Below are 17,288 nucleotides of genomic sequence, written 5' to 3'. Positions count from 1 at the left end.
ATACCGGGAAGGGAAAAAAAGAAAAGGAAAGGGAGAGGGAAGGACGAAGGAGTACAAAAGCCAAGGGTACCTGAGAAATGATAGCAGCAGGTGCAGAGCGTACGGTGAAGGAACGAAAATCCATCTAACAACCCTCTCTCTACCATACAGCTACAGAGAAAGACAAAGTAGTCATCCACATTTATTTTTCATCATTTAATGATTGCAGTTGCTATATGTACTCAATTGTTCATGCCTATTCATTTGTTGCTGCGAGCCAGCATGACCTCAGCATCTCTTTCACAATATTTAAAAACTGGTAAGGCACACAAGAGTGTGCTACACAGATTCATTGTGCTCGTCACTCATGTAAATCACTTGACACGTACTGTTTGGTGAGTTGGCTTGAGATTTTTTAAAGTTAAGGCCTCAAATGTAAATGGTCACACACACAGGTAGGCGGGTCTCACGTGGTCTTCTTTGTCTGCCATCTACTTTTGGAGCCTTTTCGTAAAACTTCATGGAATCGGTCATTCAGGGCAGGCAGTAGATAGAATACACTGAGCGGCTTGATTGGTCAAGAAAGTGATACTGCTGTGGCAGAAATCACAGAAGCCCAAGGACAAGATCCTGCTGCATTAGAGGAAGTGATCTCTGGGAATGAAATCAGAAAAGTGACAGTTCAGTCATGAGTGCAAAACCTTGATTATGTTCCCATCACATTTTTGTGATAATTATTACGAACTTTCAGGGCATCTGTCACTAAGAAATGGATCCATCGAATGAAAAGGCCCGCAGCTGTATGGCACACATTGAAGAAGTTAGCATGACAAAGTTCATGCACACACTATCAAGGCATTGCTCTCAACTGAGCAGTCACTGCCAAAACTTAATTCTTGCAGATCACATCTGCTGCTTCTACTTCCACTGTGCGAGTCCCTTTTTTTTGCGACCGATATCCACAAAAGCATACTGCATATTAGAAATAAAGGTGACCGTGCTACAGTTAGCAAAGCTTTAAAGGCGCTAGTTTTGTTGTACATCTTAGCATAGGGGTGCACTAACTATATACTTAACATCAGCAAGATGATTCCTGAGCTGTTTTTTACTTCAGTATTCTTGTTTTTTTTCTACATCTCTACAGTCTTCTGATTTTGATAAGCAGCCAATCAAAACACGCGCTGTTGAACACTCACTGTTGAATTCGTCTTGTGTCGTCCCTTCTGTAATATGGGAAGATGTTACAGTTAGGTTTCTGGCCGTACTTTATTATTTACAATAAATTAACACATCTTACTTCGAACTCTCTTGATGCTATCAGATCTCTATGAGAGTACAAAAGTACCGCATGCATCGTAGGCAAACCAACAACCAAGAGAAGTGGACATTACGAATAGCTGCCACTGCAAGATTTACCCTTATTCTTCTTCAACAAAAGCTGCACAACCACTTAGGTGCTGGAAATGTAAGATTTTGCCTGAATCAAAGGTTTGCTTATGCAAGCAAATAAGAGAAAAGTGTCAATCAAATATCACTGAGGGAAAAATATAAGATGAAATAGCTAACCAAAAACTCTTCAAAGCAGGATAAAAAAAATCTGTCAGTAAATACTGTAGCAGCGGATGTCAATACGATATGAATCATTGAAGTATGCTCTCATGACACACAATGCATAGAGTGCAATATACAATTAAAAATGAGAAGGCAGCAATCACTCTGTATTTCCACGAGGACAACTACAAATAAGTGCAATGTATCATTTCAAAACAGGAGTCATCCATTCTAATTTATAACACAACAAAAGAGAAAGTGCCAGAGCCATATTTTATCAAAAATTGTTGCATGCAATATAAAACAAAGAGAAACATTTCTCCCATTCCAATTTTAAAGAATAAAACTTCAATAAATTCTTGAATAAAACATCAGCAAACAAGACACATACTCCGCACACTCTGCCTGATTTTTCAGAACTGGTTCTTTTATCCATCACTGCTCTTGAAAGCAAACAAAAGATAAAAAGCATGCTGCTAGAGATATCTGAAACTTAAATGAAGCATTAATACCCTGCAAACACATCTAATGCTGCTGCTCTCATTTCATGTGTGGAAATGCAAGTTTCTATACTACCATTCATCATAAAACTTTTTCACAGCTCATAATTCCCCAAAAATATTGCACCATGTATAAGATAGCATCAACATGATTGCTGTGAAAATATCCTCCTCGCTATTTTCAATAAAGTTGTCACGACAACATTGACTCGTTCTAAAATGCACAGTCGCTGACAACACCCTGCAGCATACCTCAACAGCAAAGGCTTCTAGATGAATAAACTACACGCTTGCAGAACTTCAGACACAGCCTGTGCAAAAATCTACTTGTGTAAAAAAAATACTACTACAGAGTTCCCCTCTTGTGAGATCGCACATGATGAAGTAGCCCCATGTTTTGTGCAAATGCCTTGGGACACATGTGGCACTGGAACGGCTTCTCGCCTGTGTGGCTTCGGAGGTGTCTGTTCAGGGTGGCGCTCGTTCTGAAGTTGTTGCCACAATGATCACAGTGGTACGGCCTCTCACCCGTATGGATGCGAATGTGCTCTACAAGGTTGCTTCTGGTCTTGAACGCCTTGCTGCAATGATTACACTGGTAAGGACGTTCTCCGGTGTGAATTCTCTGGTGTCTCCTGAATTTGGAGAGATCCACTGTAGCATAGTCGCACTCAGGGCACAGAAGCCGCGGTCTGCCACCTTGAGATTTAGTTCGAGGAGACGAGGAGTGGCTACTCTTGGCTATGACCAGACCTGCACATAAGAGAGCATAGATTCTTTTAGAAATGAAGGGTATGCCTGAATGCATTGATAACAGATGGCCTAGGTCTAGGTGAGTTAATGAACGGTGAAGATGCACTAATTCAAGCTGGCCAATATTGTCAAAATCAAAGAACTAAGCCTTGCTCAATTAAGACTGTGCACACCTAAAGTAATAGCTGTTCTCTTCTGAGCTAGGCATGTACTTCTCATCACAATGACAGCTAATAAAGAGCACATCACTCAAAATACATCTGCTTTTGCAGCCGAGCTATGCAAGAAACTAAAACATTACATGTCATGCATGACTATCAGTGTATAACATGACTGGCTACAAAAAAAGAAGCATGCATTCATTACATGCTAGTTCACAGACACTGTTCTGCCCGTAGTGCAACTAGATTGCAAGCACACAATTGCTTTTAGCAGTACTTCCCCTAAAGCACACGAGAGCAAGAATCTGCAGAACATGCGTGAAGTTGCAGCTGCTGCTATCGCTTATACACACAGTGATGCAGCCTTTCCAATCATGTCAACACCGAACCTGAAAAAAAGTACAAAATGGAAAAGGTGTGAGGCCCACATTAAACTGAGAAATACAACAAAGCAGATATGCGAGACCAAGCAGATACGGAACAGTTCTAAAAGACAAAGCAACTGAAAACTGGTTCTTAGTTGTAGATAAAAACATGCATGAATGCCAAGCCTTGTCAGCGACAAGGGTATTTCTATATAAATAATTCATGAACAATAAATTGATATAATTGCAGGGATTTCAGTGGGAGAGTTTCATCTTCCCAATGAATGCCTAAAATAACACAGTGACCCGCATTATAGTAAGAGCACTAAACAATACAACAACCAATACAAAAACTAACAAAGGCCTAGAAAAAAAGATAGAAATTAGACGTCAGAACACCAACTGTTACTTTATTAGAAGGGAGGAACCAAGCATAGTGTATAAGAAAAAACAGGAAAAAACTTTGCTATTTGTGGAAGTAAACTTATTTTCTCACCTTATGCAACAGATTTAAAATGCAGAGACCTGGTTATTACATCACGAAAAAAGAGTCGAAATTCTGAAGTCATTATTTTGTGTTCAGCAATGAAAATTAGCCACTTAAGAAGAATATGCAAGCATGTATATTGCGCACACTTGTCATGGGCTGGGGCAGCACAGAGCACAGTGATGGGCACTCGGTATAAACTATGCAAAACTCCACCAGGTACAAAAACCGTCCCCTGCCAGAAGCAATTGGACAAAACAGCCTCATGTCAAGCATGTTGCCTCTTTGAGTATATTTACACTTAGATGCCAAGAACACACTTCCTGGCTGGAAAAAGTGGAATGTCTATGAGATCAGATGTATCCATAAAATTTACATTGAAGAAATTCTGTTTATCATGGCTCCAAATACCACTGTGAATAGACATTGTCAGATGATACAACAAACAATGCTTGTCACTTTTTCTTTAGTGCTTTCCGTACACTACAAAAAACAAGCACACATAGCAACATCGTCCAATGACAACTTCAAACCAAGAGCATAGATAACACAAGCATTTAGATAGATTCATAATATCTCCGTCGTGCCCTCCAATTTGTGTTAGTGTCATGAAATAACTGCTGCTACTGTCTGAAATAATGCTAATTAGTCTAACATCACAAACATCACAGTCCCTAGATCCACCATTAATAAGGTATTACCCAATCCAGGCTCTGCACATAAGATAACTCTGCACTGCACTCGCTAAACCCCTGATGCCTTGCATGAGCATTTAAAATGCATCTCATGCATTCAGGTTGAGCAAAACTGCACGGCTGCTTGACTCTACAGCCTGGCACACAGCCACAGTCTTGACTCAACCATGAGCACCACAACACACACGATGCAAATAAAATCGAACAGTGATCATGCTGACACTTTAGGCAAGTGCTCTACTAGTCATCTTGTTGCACAATCTGTCCTCGTCATATACAAGCACCTTCATGACAATGTGTGAAGGTGCATTACAGGGAAGCTGAGCTAGGGATACGTTGAGGTGCAGTTTGAATGTTCCAAGGACAGAAAAACCAGGGTACATCTGCAGAGAAAGTTCTGTGAATAAAAAAGTAAAAATATGTGTGCTGTTGAACAGAAGGCATGAACAAGTTTGCGGCAACTCTGCGTGAACATGCCGGGCATGCAACAGTGCATGCTCACAGTCTTTAACGTGTTATGTTGCAGTATGGTCAGAAAGCAAGCAACAATGTCATAGAAACTGTTGCAGAACTGACTTGCACATCATCGGAAATGTCATATGAGAGGCTTGCCACCTGAAAAACAAACAAAATAAAAAGAGAAAATTAATCATTTTTAGGCAGAGCTCCCCAATGTCCCTTGGTGAGATGGTTTTTTTTAATCTTTTACGACGCATGTAAGAGATTGTGAGAAGACTTGACTACTTGCTACAGTTCATGAAACAGCTGCAAAATAAAGGGAGGAGCACTTGAAGTTTGAGGGGATAAAGTGGCTGGGGCTGGCACAGGAACATGGTTCGATAAAATGGGCCATTGTAAGGAAAGCTACAGATAGTTTAAGTGTACCGAGTGGCTTCTATCAGCCACATTACACAGCAATACATTACACATGACAAAGTATAAGAATTGTGCTCTGAAAAGGTAACGTAACCTCGTCTCCCAACACAGCAATAGAACAGCTACTTTAAACTGTCTTTGAAACTAAACTGTAACTGCACAAACTTGCGTAGAACCAAATGAGCTGGTCATCACAAAGTGTTGAGGCTGCAGGAATTTGGTGGAAGCCTAAACAGTAAAGCTGCAAATTAAATGTCACCCAGAAGCTAGTAAGAGGCAAAGTTCAGTGATTAAATAGCAAACCTAGGTTGCATCTCGAGATATACAAAAAAGCTGCATTTGTAAAAATAAAAAGGGAAAGAAAAGACTTTGAGATCACTGCGGTGACCCACATTGGAGCATGCTATATTGACGTCTGTGGCTGTTCTAACGTGCATGTACTATATCGACGACTATGGCTATTTTGACAAATAAGTGTATTTTTCGCATTTAATTAATTACCTAATTACACCTAATCAGCCAAATTTTTCCCACGGCAACATTGTATCACACACTATCTATCACAACCTCACATTCACATATTTATCTTCAGAGAACAATGCAATTGTGCGGACAAAATTTGCAGACACATTTTGCGGACATGGCCATATAAGGCTTTCGCATTAATAAACAGTCTTCTTCGACCGTGGATGATTTAGTAGTTGCAAGTCACTTGCTCTCATTAGTTCCCCTGCTTATGCATGCTATTTTAGATGAGTAACAAACACAGGCATGGCACCAGAAAAGAGAAAATACCACGAAAACTCTACGAGAATATACGTGGTTACCAGGTGGAAAATCCACAATGCAAATCAAAATGAATGAATCAAGACACCAACAATAAAAACGAATGTGGCAACAAAACAAACAAGAAAGAACAACAACAACAAAAACACACAAATGTGAACTTGTTCTAAGGAATCCCTTGCATTGTAATCCTGAATGAGGAGAATGTCCAGCATTATCAAAAAACCAGAAAAAGCTTTATTGTCCTTGGCTGCTTGGCTAGAAGGGCAACCTACTGTAACTGCCCTCAAGCGAATGGCCCAACAAAAATTCTGCGTAATGCCTTGCTGCTGGTCGCAGTTCAAACCATGGCGGCATTATTACCCTTGGCTCAAAAAGATGGCAGCTGAACTACACCACTCCGCCCACACACCGGACGCTAAGATCACCAGACATACTCTTTTAGTGACTGTCTCCCAGCCTAAAACTGGCCAGTGAAGATAGACCGAAGCTGTTCTGAAGCAATGTAAACTTTTATCTTAGGCATCTTTGTGCAAGCTTCAATGCCTGAAAAAAAATGAACACAGTGATGCATTACATTTACAATAAAGACAATCGTTGGCAGTAGGAGATGACCTTAACTGCTCCAATTGAGTGTTTCACAAGGACATGCTGTACGCATTCTCACCTTTGTGGAAAGCAGGCTTGTTACAGTGAATGAAGGAGCTGCTAGCTGTGACTTTTAAGACAATAAGCTTAGTAAAGAATTGCATAAGAGTATGGAAATACTTACAAATGCCAGTTTTGACAACAATGCTTTTCTGCGGAACACAAAGCTTCGTGCGAGTGAGTATTAAGGGGTAGCTCATGTTAAGTGGCATGATGGACCATCAGCTCTCACTGGGGCTTCAACACTTCTAACTGGTGCTTCTAACTGCTGCTAACCTTTGGCCGAAAGCACACGGAGTGCACTCCACACTCTCGCTGCTTTCTTAAGAGTCACAGAGGGCTTGCAGCATTCGCTGTTCACGAGATTTAATTGAATTTTTTTCAGGCCCCACAAAATAATATACAAAGAAAACTGAGGTGTGTTACGTCCTTTATTGCTGGTGGCAGGGTACAGACTGGCGGGAAAGCCGCCAACACGTGACACATGGTAGCTCAGGGTTGCTTGGCCCTAAAGATTGTCCCGCTATAACACTCCTCCCCCCTACGTCACGAAGTCCTTCAGATACGCAGGGCGGCTGCGTTGGCGCTGTGGTCGCTGTACTTGAAGGGAAGCACTCGCTTCACGGTCCTCACCACAGGAAGCAGATTCGGTACTGGGCGCTGCAGCCTCCTCCAGTCTTTCTCCTTGGTCCCGTCTTCCAGGGTCCTCTAGGCTTGAAGGAATGCCAAGCCCGGAACACCCTGCCGGGGAAGCAACCAGCGGTTCCTCCTCTTCACACATCCCAGAAGCGAAACTGTCCAATGCGTAGCTGGCAGAACGACTTCTGAGTTGGTCAACATGACGTCTCCATCGACGACCGTCCTTGGTGACGACCAAGTACGACACTGGTCCTGTGACAGCATCCACAATGCCCGGCAACCACTTGGGCCCATAGAGATAGTTGCGCACAAACACTCGATCCCCCACATCAAACAGTCGCACTGCCTGGCTACGGCGCTGCATCACCTGCTCTTGTTTCTGCTGCACACTGGACTGCAGGTCAGGATGCAGACGCTCTAACACAGTTGAAAGTTTCCTGCCCATTAGCAATTCGGCCGGGCTCTTGCCTGTTGTAGCATGAGGCAGGATATGCTGGGTCATTAAAAACCTAGCCAGACGTGTGTCGATATCGCCTCCAACCATTCGCTTGAGTACTCCCTTGGTTTCGCGCACCATGCGTTCTGCTTGACCATTCGAAGAAGGGTGATATGGGGCAACGGTCACATGTCGGATTTGATTCCGGCACATGAAGTCTCTGAACTCCTCCGAACAAAAGGCAGTGCCATTATCAGAAACAACAGTTTCTGGAATGCCATGGGTAGCAAAAAGGAAACGAAGCTTCGCACAAACTGTAGCTGTCGACATGGAATTCATCCGGCACACTTCCAACCACTTTGAGTGAGAGTCCACCACAATGAGGAAAACTTTGCCTTGGAAGGGCCCAGCAAAATCGATGTGTAGTCTTGTCCAAGGACGCTTGGTGAATTCCCAAGGGTGAATCTTTGCAGCTGCTGGCGCAGACCTGGATTCCTGACAACGTGCACAGTCTCTCACCTTCTGCTCAACATCTCTGTCGATTCCTGGCCACCACACGGCTCCTCTGGCAAGCCCCTTCATCTTGACAATTCCTGGATGAGCTGTGTGAAGAATGTCCATGACATACGGTCGAGCTGGCTCTGGAATGACCACACGACTGCCCCACAGCAAACAACCTTGGTACACCGACAGTTCATGCTTGCGGCTCACAAACGCTGCAAACTCTTCTGGCAGCTTACCCTCTGGCCACCCATGCTGCACCCAATTGCAGACTCTAGCCAACAGCTTATCCCTTGACGTGAATCTTGCCACCTTCCTAGAGTTCCATGCTACTTCCGGCGCCATTTCCAGCATCCCTACTTCCCCAAGACGCTGCTCCTCTTCCTCTGCCCTACTGGCTCTCAGTGGTAAACGACTGAATGCATCAGCATTGGAAAGCTTCTCCGCTGGTCGATACTCAATTTCATAGTCATAAGCCGATAACATGAGGGTCCAACGCAGCATCCGTGGTGATAGCACCTGGGGAATGGGCTTGGCATGGTGCAACAGTCCTAAGAGAGGTTTGTGGTCTGTCACAATTTTGAAATGTCTCCCATATAGAAACTGATGATACTTCTTTATGCCAAAGCCGATGGCGAGCGCTTCTCGGTCTGTCTGGGCATAATTCCGTTCTGCCGCACTCATAGTTCTCGACGCATATGCAACCGGTCTCTCGCTGCCATCTTCGCACACATGACTCAACACAGCACCCAGTCCGTACGGGGATGCGTCACAGGCCAGCACTAGGGGTTTGTTGACATCATAGTGCACCAGAACATGTGATGACTGCAGCAGATCTTTCGCCTGGCGAAATGCTTCTGCCTCAGCTTCCATCCAACGCCACTCGCGACCCTTGTCCAACAGCCGGTACAGTGGCTCCAAGGCATGAGCTGCTCCTTTAAGAAACTTGTTGTAAAAGTTCAGAGCTCCTAAAAAGGCTTGAAGTTCCTTTTTGCATGTCGGCTCTGGGGCCTTGTGAATAGCACGCACCTTGTCTTCTGTCGGCTGCACACCTGCAGAGTTCACACGGAATCCCAAGTAACACACTTCCTCAACACCAAATTGACATTTGTCAAACTTTAGTCGCAGACCGTCTTCATGAATTCTTTTGAGCACTTCTTGTAAACGAGCATTGTGCTGCACCTCATCCTTTCCACCGATCAAGATGTCATCCAAGAACACAAGAACACCATCAATTCCATGCAACAGTTCTTCCATGTACCTCTGAAAGATAGCCACTGCCACTGCCACGCCAAATTGAAGACGGGTTACGCGGAACAGTCCCCGATGTGTTGTAACCGTCAACAAGTCAGCTGTTTCTTCATCAACAGTCTTCTGTTGATACGCCTGTCCGAGGTCTAGCCTTGAAAACTTCGAGCAACCTGCCAGCCTGGCAAACAGCTGCTCCGGTGTCGGCAGGGGATACGTCTCCCACTGCACTACACGATTGACTGTGCTCTTGTAGTCCCCACAGATCCTTATCGATCCATCTTTTTTGACAACTGGAACGACAGGTGTTGCCCACTTCGAGTGCCGCACAGGCTGGAAAATGCCTTGGCTCACCAACTTGTCCAGTGCTTCGTCCACCTTCGGTCTCAATGCAAACGGTACTTGTCGTGGCTTCAGAAATCGCGGCGGAGCTGCCGGGTTCACCTCTATGCGTACAGGAGGCCCTTTACTTGTCCCAAGTCCAGGCTCAAAGACTGCAGAATACTTCTTGAGCAAGGCTGTTGTTCCCCTACTGCCAGTTCGACTCGGCTCGTACACACTGTGAACACCACTCAGACTTATTCCCAAAGACTTGAACCAGTCCCGACCGAGAAGTCCGATACTAGCACCCTTAACCACCACCAATCGCAGGCGATGTTCCTGCCCCTTGAATTCCACCTTCACGGTCAGTTCACCCAACACTCGTAGTTCCTTGTTATTGTAAGCTCGGAGATGAAGAGTACTTGGGCGCAACGCCCTTTTCGATATTCGCAGCTTCTGCATAGTCCGGTCGTTGATGACTGAACACACTGCACCAGAGTCCACCTCCATCTCTAGGGGACTTCCGTTGACGCGCACTTCCACTCTCACGGCTGGCTCTTCACCAGACAGCACGAACACGTCGTAAACGTCCGACGCAGCATTCTTGTGACGGCCTCCACTGGCCCGTTTTTTGTTCTGAGAGTTGGGTTCAGCCGAAGCGCGAGCTGCCGCCTTCCTCCTGCATGCTCTCACTATGTGCCCTCGTTGCTTGCAGAAGTGGCACTGCATATTCATGAATGGGCAACTGCTTGGCGAATGCGCACCCTTGCAGCGGAAACATACGCTTGTGCTCCCAGGCGAACCAGCCTGCTTATGGGTACCCTCCTTGGCTGTCACTGGCGCAGAGACCTTCGCAACACACGGGTCGAAACGCTGCCCGCTCACGCTGCCAACTTCACACGATGCGGCACTGCCGCGAATTTGCTCGGTCTGTCGCTGCGCAGATTCCATTGCAATGGCTTTCTCCCGAGCTGTAGCAAACGTAAGCTCCGGCTCCGCCAGCAACCGACGCTGAAGGGTCTCGCTTCGCACCCCGCACACTAGCCGGTCGCGCAACATGTCATCGAGCGACGCACCGAAATCGCAGTGTTCCGAGAGACGTCGCAATTCTGCGATGTAGTCGGCAATTGACTCACCGGGCTGCTGTTGACGTGTGCCAAACTTGAAACGCTGTACTGTCACCGACGGTCGCGGCGAGAAGTGGTTTGAGAGACGCCTGACGATCTCATCGTAGGCCACGGCCGACGGCGCATCCGGAGAACAAAGGGAGCGAACGATGGCATACGTTGCTGGGCCGCAAACGCTGCAGAGCGTTGCTCGCTTCTTCTCGTTACCGTCGATGTCGTTTGCTTGAAAGAAAAATTCGAGGCGCTCCAAATACAAGGGCCAAGACGTCGCCTCTGTTGGAACGAATTCCCCAATCGTGCCCAGCGCAGTTGCCATTTTTACCTCGTCGCCAATTATATGTTACGTCCTTTATTGCTGGTGGCAGGGTACAGACTGGCGGGAAAGCCGCCAACACGTGACACATGGTAGCTCAGGGTTGCTTGGCCCTAAAGATTGTCCCGCTATAACAAGGTGAAACTGAAGTTAGACTGTATAAGAGATTATTGCACGCTAATGACACACAGTCTACTTTCACCAAAAATTGAGCTTACATGAGGTAATACTGCCACTGGCTGTTCTCACAAGCAAACTGCGGTAAAGTCAACAATGATTTTTCGTCACAAATCTCTCAGGTTTGGCTACAATGCCATTCACTTCTAGACAGAGACCGCAGAGTAATTTTCGGTTTTGATGCCATGAGTCTGAATTGATTTTAAGAAAATATGTTTCATTTTATTATTTTATTTTATAAATGTGTCGTTTTCTGCCAAACAGATGTCAACATATATCCACAAAGAGCTAGGCGACCGGTTCCAACCAGGAAAAAAAATTGCCTCAGTATCCCTTAAAGCCCCAAGAAAAGCTATGGTTAAGATTGCCTCATGGCATGGTATGCAAGATTTAATATCCTGGAGCTGCACATGCACTATTATAAACGCAGAAATTGAGGGCTCCGGACTAATTTAGATGATTGTGGGTTCCTCATGTTTTATTTATTGGTGTATTGGGGTTTAACGTCCAAAAGCGACTCAGGCTATGGGGACGCCATAGTGAAGGGCTCTGGAAATTTCAATCACCTGGTGGGTTCTTTAACATGTACTAACATCGCACAGTACACGGGCCTCTAGTGTTTCACCTCCATCGAAATTCGGCCGCTGCAGCCAGGACTGAACCCGCTTCTTTCGGGTCAGCAGCCGAGCGCCGTAACCACTGAGCCACTGCAATGGAGCGGTTCCTCATGTGCACTTACATTGAACACAACATGGATGTCTACATCTCAGCCACAATGAAATGTGGCTGCCACTGTCTAGAATTAGTCCTCAAACCCATGCCTCAGCAGTCGGCATCATAGCCAATGAACCACACCATTGGGTTGCACTTGTGTGAGGAATCATTTACTAAGTTGGATGCTTCATATCACATACTTGTCAAAGCATCCTCTAGATTGGCTGCCTTTACCGTACTGAATCTATCGTTCTCTTTTTACGGCTAACCGCTAGGACAGTCCTGAGCTTTAGCGTTAGCTGAGAGTGTTCAAAAGACTGAAGATGAGTCAATGAGCGGTGATGTCGCATGGGAAGCCAACTTATTTTCTCACTGCTTGGGCTGACTACAGCTGTTGTGAACACTAACTCGTGGCAAGGCAACTGTTACTTCTGTCGCCACTTACTAGGTCATTCCTCATTGTTCAGATGTACTACGGTTGTTTGCTGATCGTGATGTACAAGAGCTGGCTGCATGGTTCTAGTGCTTATTGCAAGTGGCAGCTATGGACACTTCTATCATCATGTACAACATAACTGATCTGCTTCAAGAAAATGACCTCAGAATCAAGGTGCTCCCAAACAACACACTGTTGCCCAACGTGCACGGTACAGATATTCTTCTACATCTTTAAACTGCACTCAGAATCTGAATGTATGCTTGCGGTATTCAAGCATCCTCATGAGGTCTGTCAGCTTAAATCAGGTAACATAAGGTTACTTTCCCACGTGTATACATACGCAGCATTAAGCCTGTGCCAGCATGGTTTGAGAAAAGGATTTTCTACTGTCACACAGTTTTGGCTACTCATAATTTCATTACCATGTTAGATAATTCCTGACAAATAGATACAGTTTTTCTTGATTTTAGTAAGGTGTTTGAGAAGGTTCCGTACAAGTAAATTGCTTCACAAGATTAAGATAACCAGAGTTTGTTTAGCCCTCATTAACTAGTCTGCCGCCTTTTTAAAACACCGCACGCAGTTTGTGGGAGTTTTTGTTCCTTGTCTCTTCCTGCCTTCTCAGGAGTTCCCCAGGGGAGTGTACTTGGCTATTTACTGTTTTTAGGTTTATTTTTTATCGTATTTAGAACAATACTTCCAACCTCAGTGCAAGGCTTTAGGCAGGAGTAGGTGAACAAGACAGATGGCATCAAGAACATTTCACACATGGGATCGCAACAAATTGTCATAAAGGCAAACCAGCAGACATTAGTGAGCTGTAAGCTAATTCTAAAATCAATTGCAAGACATGAGAAAAATCATGACAAATCAGAATAAAGACACTGCAACTTGATGCCACAGTCTGGTCAAAAAAATCAAAGCAAGTAACAATGTGGTGAGCATATTTCAATGTGCAACACTTGCACATTGCACAATATTAGCAGATATAAGCTATTCCACTGGTGAGCCGTTCTTGGTAGTATTGATTCTTTAAACATATTACTCCTGCAGGAATATTCAGGTATGGCTGCAGGTACGGTAAAGCCACGCACAGTTAAGCTTGGGTGCTCGGGTCCATAGTGACGCACTGCTCACCAACATTCCCCTGAGATGATGTCTCTGCGGATGCTCGGGAAACTGTGGTGTCGCAACTCACCATCATCACCTGCATGTTGCAGATGCCCCTGTGTGGACATCAACATCGCTAGCATGAGAAAAGACTGGAAAAACACATTCTTGCACTTCTTCTCGTGGAAGGATATTCGGCTGCACTGAGACACATATCATCTTACGATCTGAAATGTGTTAAAAAATGTGGATTTCAGAATTTTGTTGAAGAATTGAGCTACTGAAAAGAACCATGTCTAATGTAAATGCAATGTTCTGAATTCGAGGGGTTTTTCACTTACTGAGCGAGGTCACTATATGAGATAAGATTGACAAGTGGTTCTGCTGTTCAGGATAGGGTATATGAAAAAAATTGGCTGTGGTTTGACCAATGTGCATCCCAAGTAGAATTTCGAAGCAACGGCGGGGCAATCGCAGTGGCGGCAGCATCTCAGAGGGAACTTTGACAGCCTCTGTGGCACTTATTTGTGACGTCACCACTGGATGATGTCACACATAATTGATGACAAATTACTAAGTAATGACAAACTACTGATTAATAACTAAATACTAATTTAACTGCTACTTAATATCGCTTAAGCTTCGCCTCTAGCAGTGGAACGCGACAGCGTGTTGTAGCGCTGCCAGGGAGTCCACGGAATGCCACCATGCGTTCGGTGCGATGCCATGCCCTTTGAACGCAACGCTTTTTGAGGAAAGGAAATGGCGCAGTAATTCTCTGTCATCTCAGTACCCTACAGGAAGGGAGTGGACGCCCATCATCTGTTTGTAGAGGAAGGGAGGAAGTGGGAGTGAAAGAATATGAAAATCGTAATTGAGAAAAGGAAATCATGCAGTAACTGTCTCACACTCCCTTCTCGCATGCGCAGTTGGGGCTCTGTGAAATCGCTCACACCTAGCGTAGTGTTGCCTCCGCAACAAAACCGTCCGCCCAATACCGACTGTTGCGTAAATCAGAGAAAATCGAAAAAAAAATTATCTCGGCCTAACCGCACATTTGTTCGGGCTCAAATTTTGCACAGAGGTTGCATTTGGCGGTCAGTTTTGTTTTATGCCACAGTTAGGTGGGGTACTTGCCTGATTCGGTCAGAATTATTTGGAAATCCTCATTGTCTGCGGCGACGGAAAACCAGAACAGAAAGACTTCGCAGCGCTGGTAACCGTGGCGCCATCTCGCAGTCACCGGAGAAACGAGCCCTCTACTGGGGAGGGCGGCGTAGGAGGACTTGGACTCGCATCAAAGTCACGGCCATGGCCTTCTCTTGATCGCTCTACGACCGCATTTTCGGTGATGTCTCGCGCTGCTTCGCAGCAGACAGCACCAAGCAAAAATGATTTGCTCACCAATTTAGCACAGCTGGGTTTCTCCGGTTGGTACGAGATGGCGCTACAGGTACCACTGCTGAGAAGCCTTTCGGTTTTGGTTCCCCGTCGCCGCAGACGATGGGGATTTCCAAATAATTCTGACCGAATCAGGCAAGTACCCCACCTAAATGTGTTATAAAACAAAACTGACCGCCAAATGCAACCTCTGTGCGAAATTTGAGCCCAAAACAACATGCGGTTAGGCCGAGATAATTTTTTTCGATTTTCTCTGATTTACGCAACACGCGATAGATGGACAGCACTTTGAAATCACCACCGAGCAATATGCTAGACAAATGTCTCCTATATTAACACAAAAATTCAATCCATTGTTTAAAATACGAGTCGCCAGTGCCTGGCGGTCGATAAAATTCCCTACCATACAACAGAGACTTTTAGTATAGCGTATGAGCGCTTACGTACGTTATATGCAAGCATTTAGCGGAAGGGTACTGTGGAAGTCGCAAGAGCACTTTTAGTTTACCGCACAACAACCCGAATGCGATGATAGCCAAAGCCACAGTGGCGCCATCTGGTGTTATAATGTAAAAACATTGTGTCATATTTTTCGCGCTTAGTCAAGGCATTGGCCAAGCTTATCCAAGTTGTATAACATACATAGCTGGTTGCATGACATCCCAAAATGAGTCGTGCTACGAGCACTGCGACGATGCCAGCACCAACACGTGCTACGAGCCTTGAGGCGGGCCAGCCACGACCGGTCGTGGGCCAGCTGACCGCCGAAACGGCTACTTTTGGCAAGGCTATGACTACCTTGGCGTAAAAATCCAAATCAAGCCAATGCACAGTCGGCGGTGTTCTGTTAGCGTTAGGAACGGCAGAATTGTAACACAGAATCCAAAATAGGACAAGTTTACCACTCTTTCGTTCTGCCGTCGGTGAGAGGAGGCAAATCGAATATCAAATGTCCCATTTAAGGGCAATGAATATGCCTAAAAACCCAATAGCACTGACAATTTCTCTCTGAAGCGGGTGACGTGGGTGCCGCCATTTTGACAACACTATTTTTCCTGGCGTACGCAAGAACAAGCACGCTAAATTCGAAAAATAGCATACGTAATACGAACGTACACAAAACCTTGGTTTGAAATACCGTTTGGCGCATGCGCAGTACGAATGACGTTATTTTATAGCGTTCGCTATGCTTTTGCGTATGTCTACGTACGCTATACTAAGACTCCCTTGGTATCTTCCACGAATACCTCCACAATAACAGATCCTGTTTCGGCAAAATCTGGTAATCTTGTCACCCGCAGCGACTCTTGAAATAATACTGAAGCTGCCACCACAAGTGCGTTACTCCTAAGGTAACCAAGTAGGCTTATTTCATAGAATTTAACCAGGTTTCTGTTATTACAAATACGTGTGGGTCATGGGCAATTGCAACGTTTTCTAAATAGTCTGTGTTGTTTATTACACTGTGGGCGTTAAAGTTAAGGGATCGAAAACTTTTTAGTGTATCGCACTTATTTCATTCTGGCTGTGTGTAAATGATACAGTTTCTGTCACTGATCCCAGTGCTGCGAGTGGTTTCTTTGCTGACAGTTGTGTGCTGTATAACCCTATCTACTGATCACTGGACCACGCCTTGCTAAATACTGCTCTTAACATTGTTATGAGCTGATGAAGATGACTAAATTTTTATGGCGCAAGGGCATCTGAGGCCAAAGAGTGCCATGCCAAAAGGTGTTTTCCTCTTCTCTAGACAACGTCAAAGACCCAATTCCCAAGCATATTTCCCCCTAAAGAAGCTGAGCAACAAGACAGGGGAAAGCTTGCACCCATTTGTATCACCGGTGGGTGCTTCTCGGCCCTGGGATTGAACCCCTCGCCTCCGGTATGCGAGGCAGATGCTCAATGCCACTTGGTCACCGCTGAGGTTATGAACTGGTGTGACAAATGGGGAATAGAGAATTAATGTAGATAAAACAATATTTATGCACGCAACAACAAAGAAAATGTCCCTGAGGTTTAACTACTCTATAAATAACAGGCCTATTTCGGAGGGTACATGCA

The 17,288-nt window shown here is 45.0% G+C and overlaps 1 long non-coding RNA gene across 1 annotated transcript; it reads right to left on the bottom strand.

The window, feature by feature from the left end:
* Positions 1 to 2,614: 2,614 nt before the first annotated feature.
* On the bottom strand, positions 2,615 to 14,846 carry LOC149336671 (uncharacterized). Its single transcript, XR_016284311.1, has 4 exons — positions 13,854 to 14,846; positions 5,068 to 5,106; positions 3,298 to 3,333; positions 2,615 to 2,783 (listed from the first exon to the last, which is right to left on the bottom strand). It is a non-coding gene; the product is annotated as an uncharacterized LOC149336671 (long non-coding RNA).
* Positions 14,847 to 17,288: the final 2,442 nt, after the last annotated feature.

This window comes from Amblyomma mixtum, chromosome 7 (assembly GCF_055824585.1).
Source record: "Amblyomma mixtum isolate Tamu chromosome 7, ASM5582458v1, whole genome shotgun sequence".
In the NCBI taxonomy this organism is placed as follows: domain Eukaryota; kingdom Metazoa; phylum Arthropoda; class Arachnida; order Ixodida; family Ixodidae; genus Amblyomma; species Amblyomma mixtum.
This window is presented reverse-complemented; position numbering and strand designations above follow the sequence as displayed.